Below are 15,028 nucleotides of genomic sequence, written 5' to 3'. Positions count from 1 at the left end.
GCTATCTAGGTTGGTCATAACTTTCCTTCCAAGGAGTAAGCGTCTTTTAATTTCATGGCTGCAGTCACCATCTGCAGTGATTTTGGAGCCCCCCAAAATAAAGTCTGACAGTGTTTCCACTGTTTCCCCATCTATTTGCCATGAAATGATGGGACCAGATGCCACGATCTTAGTTTTCTGAATGTTGAGCTTTAAGCCAACTTTTTCACTCTCCTCTTTGACTTTCATCAAGAGGCTTTTTAGTTCCTCTTCACTTTCTGCCATAAAGGTGGTGTCATCTGCATATCTGAGGTTATTGATCCCAGCAATCTTAATTCCAGCTTGTGCTTCTTCCAGCCCAGCATTTCTCATGATATACTCTGCATTATGTGCCTTTTAAAAGAGCAATTTTAGCATCTTTGCATACAATTCCAGACTCCTCAAGATGCTGAACATCTCATTCTCAGGTGAGGGTCCCGTTGGGTTAGAAAGAAGCCTGGGACAGCTGCAGGACTCAGCAAAGGGCAGAGGCAGGTCACAAATAGTGACGGCTGGGGAGGACAGGCAGGCATTCTGCTGAGTTATCGTATTCAATGTTTCTGGATTGCAGACTAAGCAGGGCACCAGGGACCAAGCTTTATGTCCAGCAACAAACTTCCTTTACCATGAGTTTCAGCATCTAGTAAAGGAAATGGAACAATGCCTGCCCCACTGACCTCAGAATTATACTGTGATGAGGAGCAGTTAGAAATCACCTTGAAATGAAAAAGTTGTATTTTATGAGCATAAGCACTGCCTTGGGTCGGTAGAGGAAATGCTTTCCTCTGAACTTGCCCGAGAAGGGAAATTTTTGTTTAAATAACACAAATGTAATAGAACTGTCCAAAGTACATGATCTTGGCAATGAAATTTGTGGGACCTAACTCGTGGTTTTCTTAGTTTTATAACAGTGTAAAAATAATGCATTTTTCATCAAGCTAGAAATAAAAACAATAATAAAAATCTAACATTTATTGTGGGCTGATTATGTGCCAGCCACTCTGGCAGGTACTTTGCGTCTTATTTAACCCTCACAACCAACCTGTGCGGTGCATACTATTATCAGCCTCATTTTGCAAAGAAAAACGGTAAGGAAGTTGTTATAACTCAACTGACAATGACATGGCAATTGTTTCATCTCATAGGGAGAGCTAAGAAAGCAGTGCCCCACCACCCACAAAAGCCTCAGGGGGCTATGCCCAAGTCTATGATGGGGTTGGTCTTTTTCCATTCGCTCCCCTCCACTGCCTCTCCTCTAACTTTTCTTTGCAAAACCTCTTACCTTCCCAAGAGCTTGGGTAAGCAAGTAGTGTGTGGAGCCAGTGCCCTAGGAGCAAATTTATCCCATCACTTCCTCTGAGATCTGATCAATCCTCCTGTCAAATCCATGAGGTAGGGGATGGAATATGGGGAGGGAGTGGGCAGACATCTGGGAGCTAGATTGGGAATGTGCATCCCTTGTTTCTTTTATGAATAAGCAATACCCAAGAGGGGCTTAAGGTTTTACTAGGTCCACTTTGTTGTGTTCAGTCCCTAAGTCATGTCCGACTCTTTGTGACCCTGTGGACTGCAGCACACCAGGCTTCCCTGTCCTTCACTATCTCCCAGAGTTTGCTCAAACTCATGTCCATCCAGTCAGTGATGACATCCAACCATCTCATCCTCTTTCACCCCCGTCACCTCCTGCCCTCAATCTTTCCCAGCATCAAGTCTTTTCCAATGAATTAGCTTTTTGCATTAGGTGGCCAAAGTACTGGAGCTTCAGCTTCAACATCAGTCCTTCCAAAGAATAGTCAGGGTTGATTTCCTTTGGGATTGACTAGTTTGATCTCCTTGCTGTCCAAGGGACTCTCAAGAGTCTTCTCCAGCACCACAGTTCAAAAGCATCAATTCTTTGACACTCAGCCTTCTTTATGGTCCAACTCTCACATTTGTACATGACTACTGGAAAAACTGTAGCTTTGACTATATGGACCTTTGTCGGTAAAGTCATGTCTCTGGTTTTAATAGGCTGTCTAGGTTTGTCATAGCTTTTCTTCCAAGGAGCAAGCATCTTTTAATTTCATGGCTGCAGCCACCATTCGCAGTGATTTTGCAGCCCAAGAAAATAAAATCTGCTACTGTTTCCGTTTTTTCCCTACCTATTTGCCATGAAGTGATGGGACCAGATACCATGATCTTGGTTTTTTGAATGATGAATTTTAGGCCTTGAGAGTTCCCTAATTCCAAGGTTCTTCCTGTTTCCATCTTATGCTCCAGGTCTTACTCCTTGGTCAACCTCCAGGTATACTTTCTCCTCTGAATCCTTTTTTGTCTCTTGTATTCAGGTGCATCTGTCCTTCCTGACCCCACCTTTGATGACATTTGGCCATGGGCGGTCCTTACTGTGAAGGACATGGAATGTTATCAGTGGAACCCCATAGGTGGGTCATAGATTTCAGGACTTCTCCTATTGGAGTGTGAGACACACTCTTATACATTCACAAACCCACACAAACTGGCTTCTGGCTGCCCTTGATGGCTGTTTATGAGAAAGAATGGGATAATGAGTTTGAATCTCTCATCTACCACTTTTGATGTATGTAACCTTGGACTGATCACTCCATTTTCTCAAAATTAGAAATAATTTATGTAAAACACCCAGCACAGTGCCTGCCTTCAGTCAATGGCTCTGAGTTAGTGGAATAAACCAGAAATCAGGAGAATTGAGCCCTCATTCTCACTCTGTGACTATTCAACTGAACTTAAGCAAGTTACTTCTCTCTTTGGAACCTCAGTTTCCTCCTGTGTGAAATTAGAAGGTCTGGATGGTGCTGAGGTCATTTCCAGCTCTGACACTGTCTCTGCCCCAGCCCCAGACTCCATGAGGCCTAGATGACCAGTCTAAGAAGACTCAGCAACTCCCAAGAGCTGAGTTTTGAAGGCACCTGCTATTCTAGGGGAGGGCTTCCCTAGTGGATGAGACAGTGAAGAATCTGCCTGCAATACAGGAGACTCAGGTGACTAGGATTTGATCCCTGGGTTGGAAAGGTCCCTTCGAGAAAGGCATGGCTACCCACTCCAGTATTCTTGCTTGGAGAATCCAATGGACAGAGGAACCTGGAGGGTTACAGTCCGTGGGGTCTCAAAGAGTCAGACATGACTGAGCGACTAACACTTTCATTCTAGGGGACCTGGTTGGCCTTACTGATGATTGGGGAAAGCTGGGCCCTTGGCTGTCTGAGGCCTGGCTTGGAGAGGTGAGAGGAGCAGGAAGAAAAGAAGGGGGTCATCTAGGAGGAGGACAGAGTGACCTTGAAGATTCCCATCATCAGCCCAGAAATGACAGGTTAAGGAGGGGCCCAGACGTGCTGCCCTTCTCCACTTTAATTACTATCATTTTGAGAAGACTGGAGTCTAAGCCTCAGAATTCCTCTTTGGAAAACTGTGTCTTTGCAGCGTCTGCAGACAAGGACGTTAGTGAACTGGCAATCAATGCTCCATCAACTTCCCACACAGGGAGGGCGGCTGCTGACAGATGGAGGTGTGTGTGCGGCATGGGTCAGAGCCCGTCTGAGCACCTTCCCACGTGCCTGGCTCCCTTTGCCCCGCCATCGTGCGGCTCCTCAGCCATAGTTACAATTACACATATGAAGATGTGTATTACCTCCTGGGAAGGGATGGGGGTGATGGACAGAGGACACAGCCATTCTGAATGAGATGAAAAGATGGGGAGGAATCAGGAATGCTGACTTAGAGTGTCTTTGTGCTAGATGGCATGTCCTTGTTAGAGGGGCTGTGGGGGCCTCTGAGTATAGTTCAGTGGAGGGTGTCTCCTGGGTACGTGTGTGAACATGTGGGTGTGAATGTGGTCATGATGGTGAGTGAGAGGGGAAGAACAGCTGACAGGACTTGGAGAAGCCTTGGTTTCCACTTAAGGATCTTACTCATTCATCAGGCCCAGTTAGCCTGAAACCTTCCCTGATTCTGGAAATGATTATTCAGTCATTTCAATGTTGATTCTTGGCAAAATTCTGAAACAGATGCCTGAAATTGATGATTTGTGAGTTCTTAGAAAAGAAAGGTGATTACTAGAAGCTAGCATGAGTTCACTTAGAACAAAGCAGATAATCCCACCTGCTTTCTTCTTTTGACGACTGTTAAATTGATCGTCAGGGTGGCACAGGGCGCTTCTGCTCAGCCCAGAGTGGTGGATGAGGGGTTACCCTTCTCCCGATACTGTCCATGTGACATGGAACTTGGGTAGAGGGCAACCTTGTTGATGGTACCTCTCTCTTAAGTCTCAGGTTTTATCCTGAGCATACACAGGAGCAGAGGGGTCCTCACAGAGATGGGGAATGGGACCTCTTGTCCACATGGATGTATTTGATGGCTGCAGGCAGGAAAAAACAGCAAGGCTCCATGGGTAGAAACTTACCAGTAGGAAAGGGGGACTCAGGCTTGGGGTCAGGCCTGTAGGACCATCAGTCAGGGGTATGGGGGAGACAGTTCTAGAGCCCTAATGTCCTGGGGCCCTGGTGAGTCTGGGGGAAAGCTGCAGGCTTCCATGTGGTACATATATACAATAGGATATTACTCAGCCATTAAAAGGAATGAAATAATGCCATTTGCAGCAACATGAATGGACCTCGAGATTATCATACTGAGTGAAGCAAGTCAGAAAAAGAAGGAGATATATTGTATGACATCCCTTATATGTGGAATCTAAAAAGAAATGATACAAATTACCTTACTTACAAAAGAGAAAGAAACTCACAGACTTAGAGAATGAACTTATGGTTGCAGGGTGGGGTGGGGGAGGGAAGGGACAGTTAGGGAGTTTGGGATGGTCATGTACACACTGCTATATTCAAAATGACCAACCAACAAGGACATACTGTATAGCACAGGGAACTCTGCTCAATGTTATGTGGCAGCCTGGGAGGGAGGGGGGCCTTGGCGGAGAGTGGATACATGAATATGTATGGCTGAGTCCCTTTGCTGTTCATCTGAAACTATCACAACATTGTTAATTGGGTACACTCCAATACAAAATAAAAAGCTTAAAGTTTGGAGGGGGGAAAACTGCAGGCTTCCAATTACAGATGCAAAACTTGGGTCCTGGGCAGATTTGATGTCCTCTGTCTGACCTCAGATAGAGTGGGACACGACTGAGGGTCATGACTGACCTCAGAAAGCCATCTTTGCCTCCACAAATAAGGCCGAGGAGCAAAACTGGCCTCTGAGTTTCAGGTTTGTTTGCAGGTAAAACAGTTAGGTAACCTTTTGGAGGGCTGTGTTTTAGATAAATGTATACAATCCTGAGTATTCTTGGGCATATTTGGGAATCAGGCTCCTGATGAAATGAGACTCAAAGGCGCTATAACTTGGGTACAAAAGGAAGTGTGAGCATGTTTTATACTGAGAGACTGATGAGGCTTAGCTACCTCGGCTGGCCAACCCTTGAATGGACAGTGTAAAATCATTCATGGCAACCTTGTGAATAAATGGAAAAAAAAGAAGTCCAGCTGATATGCACTTGCGGGGGACCTACAGTTGCTGAAAAATTGTTCCCTAAAGGAGATTGATTAAATCTCAAATCTCAGTTTAGAAGGGGGGCTCCTAGTATTGTGCCACAGAACTCGCTTCAAGTCAACCTTTCATCTGTGACGTGGGTGAAGACACAGAGGGCAGCATTATTAAATTTTTAGATGACAGTTAGAAGGGATAATTGAGGTCCAGAGAGATAGCTGAGGCTTTGAAAACATCCTGATAAGCTGAAATGATGCCTGAAACAAACAAGATGAAATTTAACAGGGAAAAATATTAAGCCCTATATTTAGGTAATAAAAATGAATTATGTCAGTACAGTATGGGGAAGCATGACTTGGGAGAATTTCAAATTAAAATCCTGGGGCCCAGACACTTGGAGCAGCAGACTGCCTGATGAGGGCAGCAGAGAGCAGCTGCTTTCCAGTGCCAGACGGATGAGGGACCCTGTCCAGGGCAGCAAGAGGATGGAGGCAAACTGGGAGAGGAGTGAGAAGGCCCGACACGGGCAGGTGAAGGCAGGTTTGGGGCACACAGGCTCCAGGTATGTGAGGTACCTGGATCCAGGTGAGGCTGGACTCCTGGGGCCACTTGTGTCCTGGGCCTGCCGGCCCTGGTCAGTCTTCTCATCTGGGGTCTGCCCTGTCTCTGAGGTGGTTTCCAATGGCCACTAGCTCAGTGGGGCAAAGACCGGAAGTGACATACTTAACAGAGATAGAAAACCGCTAGTGATGACCTGGGGCTGGGGAGGTGAGGATGGGGGCAGGGGTGTGAGAGGGGGAGGAAGAAGAGGAGGGGCCCTGGTGGCAACGGATGGCTCTGTATCTTGGTTGCAGCGGTGGTTGCTTGTGAGAAAGTGGCCGGGGACTGCAGGCACTCGCGGTGCTCTGTCGGTTTCCTGGTGATACTGTAGGAGAGTTATGTCCATTGTAACTGTGAGGGAAAACTGCATGAAGGGTCTATGAGACCCGTCATACTGTTTTTTTTTAAATTATAACTTCCTGTAAATCTATAATTAATTTTTTTTTTAATTAAAAAAAAACAAAAACAACAAAGGAAGCTAAGGCAGACTCTGCAGTGAGTGTCCTGGGCTGGGGGTGGAGGGGAAGACCCCCGTTTCACTCCCAGAGTGGAGCTCTTCAGGACAGCCTTTGGGGGTGTGCATAGGGGAGGGCTTTGTACGCAGGGGGACCCCAGGGTCTCTGGCATTTGAAGAACCTGTGGAGAGGGGCTGTGGACTTTGGGACTATAAACGGCTGCTCCTCGAGCCCACCAAGCACCCGAGGTGGATGGAGGACAGGGGACACTCCACAATCTTGGGCCCTGCCCATGAGTTTGGTTAGAGTTTGGTTAGCCGAGACATTCTTTGGGATTTAGTCCTGGGAGGGGCACTCAACTGCCTGGCTGATCCAGCCTGGGGAAACCAGCCGCACAGTCTCTAGGAGCTGTGGAAAAGTGGCTTGGGAATTTAGAAGGGGTTAGAGCTGCAGTGGTGCTAGTGGTAAAGAACCCGCCTGCCAGTGCCGGAGACATGAGACATGCGGGTTCCATCCTTCGGTTGGGAAGATCCCCTGGAGAGAGGCATGGCAACCCACTCCAGTATTCTTGCCTGGAGAATCCCATGGACAGAGGAGCCTGGTGAAGTACAGTCCATGGGATCAAAAAAGTCAGATATGACTGAATGACTAACATTTTCAGTTTCAGAGCTGCAGAGAAGATCCAGCCCCCAGCCTCTGGTGGGACCTCTGGCAGCACTGAATGAGGTGTGGACCACTTGTGAGCCTGCCTCAAGGGAGGCCAGCTCTGGCTTCTGTTCCAGGGCTGCAGGCAAGAGGCAGAGAGAACAGAGAGATGCCACCCAGAGGACACTCCACAGGGGCCCTGGTGGCTTCCAAAGAAGTGACTGCAAGTACATGTTTGGTCCTGGCCCAGCATGGGGGTTTGGCTCTGTCTTGCTCCGTGCACACGGCTCCCCCTCTCTCCTGGGGGCCCAGAGAGGCTAGCCCAGCCACCATCCTGTTCTAAGTAGGGTTTGAAAATGAATTTTCTGGAAAGAGTGGAAGTGTCAAATATTTCTGCAAAGCCATCAAGAGGCAGCCCCCTACCTCTGATGTCCTGTGAGAGTGAAGTTGCTTTCCAGGTTTCTACCCCAGTGAGATTGCCTGGTTGCTGGAAGACCCTCCCAGTTTCACCAAGACAGGTACCCAGGGCATAAGAAGTACTAGGCGTGTTTAAGTGCATCTCTCACCTCCTTCCTGGGGCCCCTTTCCAGGAGCCAGGGCCTTCGTCCTGCATTGCCTTCTCTTTGTGCAACAGAGTCCCAGAGAATTCAGCCTCCGTAGCTGACATTCCCACCAACACCATCAGATCCATTGAGCGTGTGCAACCCACTCTCGCAGTAACACACTCCTGGATCCTTGGCATTGCCGAAGTCCTGCTGTGAGTGGGCCTCTGAGTGACAGCTCCTTTGATGCCTCCTTCTCCCTCCATCCTACTGGGAGTTGCCATGCTCCCACCTCTCATTCCTTTTACATCCTTAGCATGCCAAAAAGCTGGCACCACGTAGTCACAGATTTTGATCTATGCTGGCAGCAAAGGCCCAGGATGGACTCTGCTTGAGGAAGGGAAGGGCTTGAAGAGCTAGATGACATCAGTATGAGACAAAAGAGCAACTCTAAAGCTCCAGACCAATGAGGGGAGGAGGAGAGAGGCTGGGAGGCTGAGCACACTCAGGCTAGAGACAGACATGCCTGGTGAGGAGGGGTGGACAAGGACTGTATGTTTCAGGTCATTTACCCAGGAGTCCAGGCTTATACATGGCAGCAGGGGACCTGTTTGGGTTTGGACCACCTGTGTTCATCAGAGAAAAAAGCTGGCAGGGAGCCAGCAGTGGGACTATTGTGTCAACGGCTGTGTGCCTCTTGTATGGGTTTTTTATGGAGATTGTGAGGCTCACACCTTCTCCTGGTTGGCTGAGCTGATGAGAGACCATGGCTGGTTTAATCTGCCTATTTCACACCATGTGTTGAAGGATGATCAAAGAGGGTAGAAAATGTGGTCCAGTTATGCCCAGGAATGTAGGGGGAGCAGCCTCTGGGGGCCTAAATCTTCAGACTCCATCGCGTGGTGCAGGGTCTGCTGACCTTGGCAGAATTCTATTGCTGGGTGAGGGGGACGGGGAGTGCAGTTTGCACTGGCTGTTACCCCATGCCCCCTTCCTGAGCCCCGTCTTGTACCATCCCATTTGGGATTTCTTCCATCCCAAATATCCATTGGGCTGCCCAAGTGGCTCAGCTGGCAAAGAATCCTCCTGCAATGTGGGAGACCTGGCTTTAATCCCTGAGTTGGGAAAATCCACTGGAGAAGGGAATGGCTACCTACTCCGGTATTCTGGCCTGGAGAATTCCATGTACTGTATAGTCCATGAGGTTGCAAAGAGTCGGACATGACTCAGTGACTTTCACTTTCACTTTCTTTCTTTCAAGGACGGTCACTGCGAGGCTGCTATTCACAGACCAAAGAGGACTGCAGACTCAAAATCCATTAGCATCTGGATGGCAACATAACCATGCACAGTGGAGACTGATGCAGTAAGATGTGATGGGGCCAGTGTGGGGCTGGAGAGTCTGCACCTCAGTTGAAATAATTCAGGTACAAAGTATTCAAAAACTCTGTGCCAAAGATGATACATCTGCATATAGTATCCGGCATCTGCTGGTGCAGGGTTTTCTCTTTTCCTCCTGCCCTAAGAGGGCTTCCTAGGTGACTCAGCAGTAGAGAATCCACCTGCAGGGCCGGAGACTCGGGTTTGATCCCTGGGTTGGGAACATCCCATGGAGAAGGAAATGGTAACCCACTCTAGTATTCTAGCCTGGGAAATCTTATGGACAGAGGAACCTGGCAGGCTACAGTCTGTGAAGTTGCAGAAAAGTCAGACACAACTTAGCTAAACAACAAATCGGTCCTAAGAAGGAGCCCCTCCGGGTTAGCTTCCTCAGACTTCCTCCCACACCAATCTAGAGATGCTGAGCAAAGGACAGGCAGTGTGAGTCAGGCCCACTGCTTCTTGTTCCACTTGGGCAAATACTTGACCTCTCTGTTTTGCTTTACTTCTCTGCCAAATGGGTATAATATCCTTCTCATCCACATTTAAGCTTTGTTTTGAGGATGAAATGAGATAATGCATTTGGGAAAATGTATACCCTGCTTCACTCCACAATATATCAGAGGGAGATTCTAAAAATACTTGTGACATAAAAGGATAAAAATAAATAATATGTGAGATGATTTTGTGATTTTATCATAAACACATTTTCATTATTGTCCCTGGGAGCAGTGTGGAAGTGAAAATAGATATATTATCTCTCAGAATCATGTTCAGTTTAACCTTGGGCTTTGGGGTCTTGACTGAAAAGCAGGCTGGCATGGGAACTTTAGGCATTGAAGCTGGCTGCCTACTGGGCCCTTGAGGGTGGGAGAGGGTGGGTGGCGGTAGTCAATACTGATTTTTCAGCCTCTTTCCACGCTGGGTCAGGATTCTAACTGCAGCTCATTCTTATTAATGCCAAACATCCCTGAGTGTCCCCTTTGTGCCTGGTCCTCGCTGGGTCTTCAGACACAGATGGAAATGACTGAGGTCTGTCCTACAGGGGTTCCTAGGAAGGGACCTGGGAGTGAAAGTCACGACTCGGGAAAGCTGATTAATTCCTTCTTACTTCAATTCTTTGTCTGTAAGATGGACATTGTAACCCTCCACTTCCTCCCTCACAGCCATGCTGGAGGGATAAAACGAGAACGTGCTCTGATAAGAAAAATTGCTATGCAAATGTGAAAAATCATCATCTCTATTCAGTACTGCTCGAAAGTGATTTCAAAAATAACAGGGCTGTAAGGATTTGGGAACCAACATGACCAAGAGGGTTTGCCTTAAATATTCCACCCTGGAGTTTTTCTGGGATATGAGCACGACTGCGAACCAGGTCACCAAGATGAACCCTTCCCCCAGAAAAAATGGAAAGCTCCAACTTTGGAGCCTTTGGTTCGATCCCTGGGTTGGGAAGATTCCCTGGAGAAGGGCATGGCAACCCACTCCAGTGTTCTTACCTGGAGAAACCCCATGGATAGAGGAGCCTGGTGGGTTACAGTTCATAGGGTCTCAAAGAATCAGACACGACTGAAGCGACTTAGCATGCATGACTCTTTAATACAGTGGTCCCCAACCTTTGGGGCACCAGGGACTGGTTTCGTGGAAGACAGTTTTTCCATGAATGGTGGGGACGTGGGGCATGGTTCAGGCAGTAATGAAAGCCATAGGGAGTGGCTGTAAATACAGATAAGGCTTTGTTGCTCACCTGCCCCTCATGGCTCACCTCCTGCTGTGTGGCCGGTGGGGGCTGGTGTTGGGGACCCATGCTTTAATACATGTGGAGCACTGAGATATGCATTGCAGGGTGGGAAATTGTTATATGGAGAATTGTGCCCATCCCCAATTTCTGTGTTGAAATCCTGACCTTCCACTCTCTCCGTATGTGATTGTGTCTGGAGTTAAGGTCTCCAAAGAGGTAATAAAGTTAAAATGAGGTTGTTAAAATGGGCCTTAGTCAAATCCTGTAAGGGTGTCCTATAGGAAGAAATTTGCATGCATGAAGACACCATGGATACTCACACACGGAGGAAGGGCCACGTGAGGACGAAGTGAGAAGGTGGCCGTGTACAAGCCAAGGAGAACCCTAGCCTCAGTTCAGTTCAGTTCAGTTGCTTAGTCGTGTCCGACTCTTTGCGACCCCATGAATCGCAGCACGCCAGGCCTCCCTGTCCATCACCAACTCCCGGAGTTCACTCAGACTCACGTCCATCGGGTCAGTGATGCCATCCAGCCATCTCATCCTCTGTCATCCCCTTCTCCTCCTGTCCCCAATCCCTCCCAGCATCAGAGTCTTTTCTAATGAGTCAACTCTTCGCATGAGGTGGTCAAAGTACTGGAGTTTCAGCTTTAGCATCATTCCTTCCAAAGAAATCCCAGGGCTGATCTCCTTCAGAATGGACTGGTCGGATCTTAATCGTGGACTTCCAGCCTCCAGAATTGTGAGAGAATGTATTTCTGTTGTTGAAGCCACCCAGTCTGTGGCATTTTGTTATGGCAGCCTTAGCAAGCTATTATAGATGTATCCAGGAAAGTATGAATTATTCATTCCTTTAATAAATACTTATGAATTTGGGCACTGTTGGTATGGGAGATGAAAGGATGAACAAGAAAGATGTGGCTTATATTCTCAGGAGGCTTGGAGTCCAATAGCGATCTTGTGTCTGCCTTCAAGATGGGGAAACCAGACCGACACTCAGAGAAAACATAAGATGACATTTAAATTGAACAGTACCGACTTCAAGTGGTAGAAGTTCAGAGAAAATGGAAATATAAGAAAATCGTTAAGGGGACTTCTCTGGTGCTCCAGTGATTAAGACTCTGTGCTACCCATGCAGGGGGCCCAGGTTCAATACCTGGTCAGGGAACTAGATTCCACATGCTGCAACTAAGAGTTCAAATGCTGCAACTAAGACCCAGTGCAGCCAAATAAATAAATATAAAAAAAGAAAGAAAATCAATAGGGGACGTTTTGTGGAGAGAAGACTTGAAGATTGGAAGATGATCTGGGCAGCCCTAAACTTTTGTAGGGAGCTTATAGGTCCAACAAGAGGCACCCGTCCGTACTGGCTTACCTGGAAGGTACAACTCCCTGGGAACTTCTCAGTATTCCAGGCGACTGGCCAACACAGTCTTCTTCCCTGGGAGCCATGGCCACCACCCTCTCAGGCTGAAAATTCCTGCTCTCCAGAGACCGGAGCTTGGCCAGCTCTTCTGTGGTTATTTGCTTCCATTTCTCCAGGCAGATGGGGACTGCTGGCTGTTCATCAAGTTAGCAATTAGCAAGTAATTCATTAGGCACCTAATGAACAAATTATTAACCTGGCAAGCCATGTCCAACCGCTGACTGGGGGGAGAAATGGCTATTAATAAGGTCTTGGAGTGGCAGCTGTGGTTTAGTGGTTAAAGCGTGGGCTGGGTGACAGGAGATGTGGGTTCTGGACTCGTGGGCCAAATTGCTTTACTGCTCCAGGCCTTAGTTTGGCTGCTCATGTGGTGGGAGTAAGAAAATCCTATTGCTGGGCAAACTCAATGTTAGAGAGTCTGTATAAATGCAGGTCATTGGGTTATACGAAGTCTAAGACCCCTGCATTCTAACTTGCAATGATTCCAACACCGCCACCCCTGTACCTTCTGGCCCCCAAACCAAAGTAAGGCATATCACATCCATCCCTGAAACTCTTGTAATTGCCAAGTCACATTCACAATTCACTATGTGCATGGAACCCAGCTATATGCAAAGGGCTGTGCAGGGAGGGCAGATGTGTGTGAAAAGTCCCTGCTTTCATGGCATTTACTATTTGGTTGTGGGTATCCGACATTCCCAGGTGGAGCTAGTTGTAAAGAACCTACCTGCCAATGCAGGGGACACAGGCGACACGGGTTTGATCCCTGGGTCAGGAGGATCCCCTGAAGGAGGAAATGGCAACCCAATCCAGTCTTCTTGCCTGGGAAATCCCATGGACAGAGGAGCCTAGTGGACTATAGTCCATGGGGTTGCAAAGAGTTGGGCATGACTGAGCACGCAAGGACGTGCTCAAACATTTACACACAGTCAACTAACTCAAGTACAAAGACATTTGTGGTAGGGCTGAGAGCTGTAGGATTTCAGAGTAGACAGGTAACTAGGTGTTAGAGTAAAGGGGGGCCTTGCAGGATGGCAGGGTCTTGAAGCATGACTTCACTGTGCTTTTCTGACTGTAAGAGTAGCATGGGCTCATTGCTCCAAATCTTGGAAAGAAAAAGATAACCTGTAATCTCATCAGCCAGAGATAACCGCTATTGACAATTTTGTATCCGGGAAGGATCTGACAGGCGGAGATGGTGGAAGGATTGTGTTGAGGTGGTGGAGGACTGAAGGTTCTGGGATGGGGAAGAATAGGATCTGTGGTCAGTGCTTTGGGAGATGGAAGTGTGGACCAAGCAGGCTAGAGCGGGGCCCCAGGGCGGAACGAAAGTGTGGTGGTTGTTGTTTAGTTGGTTGTGTCTGACTCTTGTGACCCCATGGACTGTAGCCTACCAGGCTCTCTGTCCATGGGATTTTCCAGGCAAGAAGGCTGGAGTGGGTTGCCATTTCCTTCCCCAGGGGTCTTTCCGGTCCAGGGATAGAACCCATTTCTTTTGCATTGGCAGGTGGATTCTTTACCACTGAGCTATCTTGGAAGCCCAGAATGGAATTAGAGGAGGGGAAAAGTGCTGGTGAGGGCATAAGGGGCCAGACTGTTGAGGGGTGGGGAGGACGTGTATGTGAGACAGTGCCTTGTGCCCTGGACTGGAAGCCTCAGCCAACAAGCCAGACTCTGTTCTTCATCACACTCGTGATGCAATGGAACTTATTGATGTAGTTGTCCTACTTGGGACATACACTGCAAAAACCTCTGCAGGAAAAATAAACAAATATGAAGCTGTGGCCAAGTTGCCAAAGGGAGCCTGGGGCCAGTGGAAGAGGCAAGGAAGGTCTCCACCTAGCGCAGCTGGCCAGCTGGCTGGGGCTGTTTCCAGTGTGTCAGCAAGAACCCTTGGGGAAATAAGGGACCTGTCCTGCTTTGCCCTCATTCAACAGGTGTGATCTTTCTCCAGACTCTTGCTTGGTCCCTAGGGGATGTCTAATCCACAGGTATTTTTTTGGTCATGTACCAGCAGAGAATGTATAGTTGACAAAAACTCTTTTTTCTCTAAGATAATTAAGAGGTAATCTTTTTTTTTTTTTTAAGATTTTTTAATATGAACCATTTAAAAAGCCTTTATTGAGTTTGTTACAATACTGCTTCATTTTTATGAGTTTTTTTTTTTGGCCATGAGGAATGTGGGATCTTAGCTCCCCAACCAGGGTTCAAACTCCCACCCCCTTTTTTGGAATGCAGTCTTAACCACTGGACCGCCAAGGAGGCCCTGGAGATAATCCTTGGAGTCTCTCAAAAATCCTATGAGAAGCATGTGTGCGTGCTAAGTCGCTCAGTCATGTCCGACTTTGAGACCATTTGGACTGTAGCCTGCCAGGCTCCTCTGTCCATGGGATTCTCCAGGCAAGAATACTGGAGTGTGTTGCCCTTCCTTCCTCCAGAGGGTCTTCTTGACCTAAGGATCAAATTACCCATATCTCCTGTGTCTCCTGCATTGGCAGGCAGGTTCTTTACCACTTGTACCACCTGAGAAGTCCCTCTATGAGACAGGTATTGCTATTAATCTCATTTTACAGATGAGAAAGTTGAGGTTCAGAGATGTGAACTGACTTACCCAAGATCATGCTGCTGCTGCTAAGTTGCTTCAGTCGTGTCCGACTCTGTGCGAACCCATAGACAGCAGCCCACCAGGCTCCTCTGTCCCTGGGATTCTCCA

The 15,028-nt window shown here is 47.8% G+C and overlaps 1 long non-coding RNA gene across 1 annotated transcript in view; it reads left to right on the top strand.

The window, feature by feature from the left end:
* LOC104992534 overlaps positions 1-15,028 on the top strand; it is an 86,598-nt gene that overhangs the window by 70,181 nt on the left and 1,389 nt on the right. The window contains exon 2 of the long non-coding RNA XR_825715.1: positions 9,033-9,198. This is a non-coding gene — a long non-coding RNA (uncharacterized LOC104992534). The remainder of the gene's footprint in view (positions 1-9,032; positions 9,199-15,028) is intronic.

This window comes from Bison bison, unplaced genomic scaffold (assembly GCF_000754665.1).
Source record: "Bison bison bison isolate TAMUID 2011002044 unplaced genomic scaffold, Bison_UMD1.0 scf7180017864217, whole genome shotgun sequence".
Lineage (NCBI taxonomy): Eukaryota > Metazoa > Chordata > Mammalia > Artiodactyla > Bovidae > Bison > Bison bison.
The sequence above is the reverse complement of the archived record's forward strand: the minus strand, read 5'-3'. Positions and strand labels throughout refer to the sequence as shown.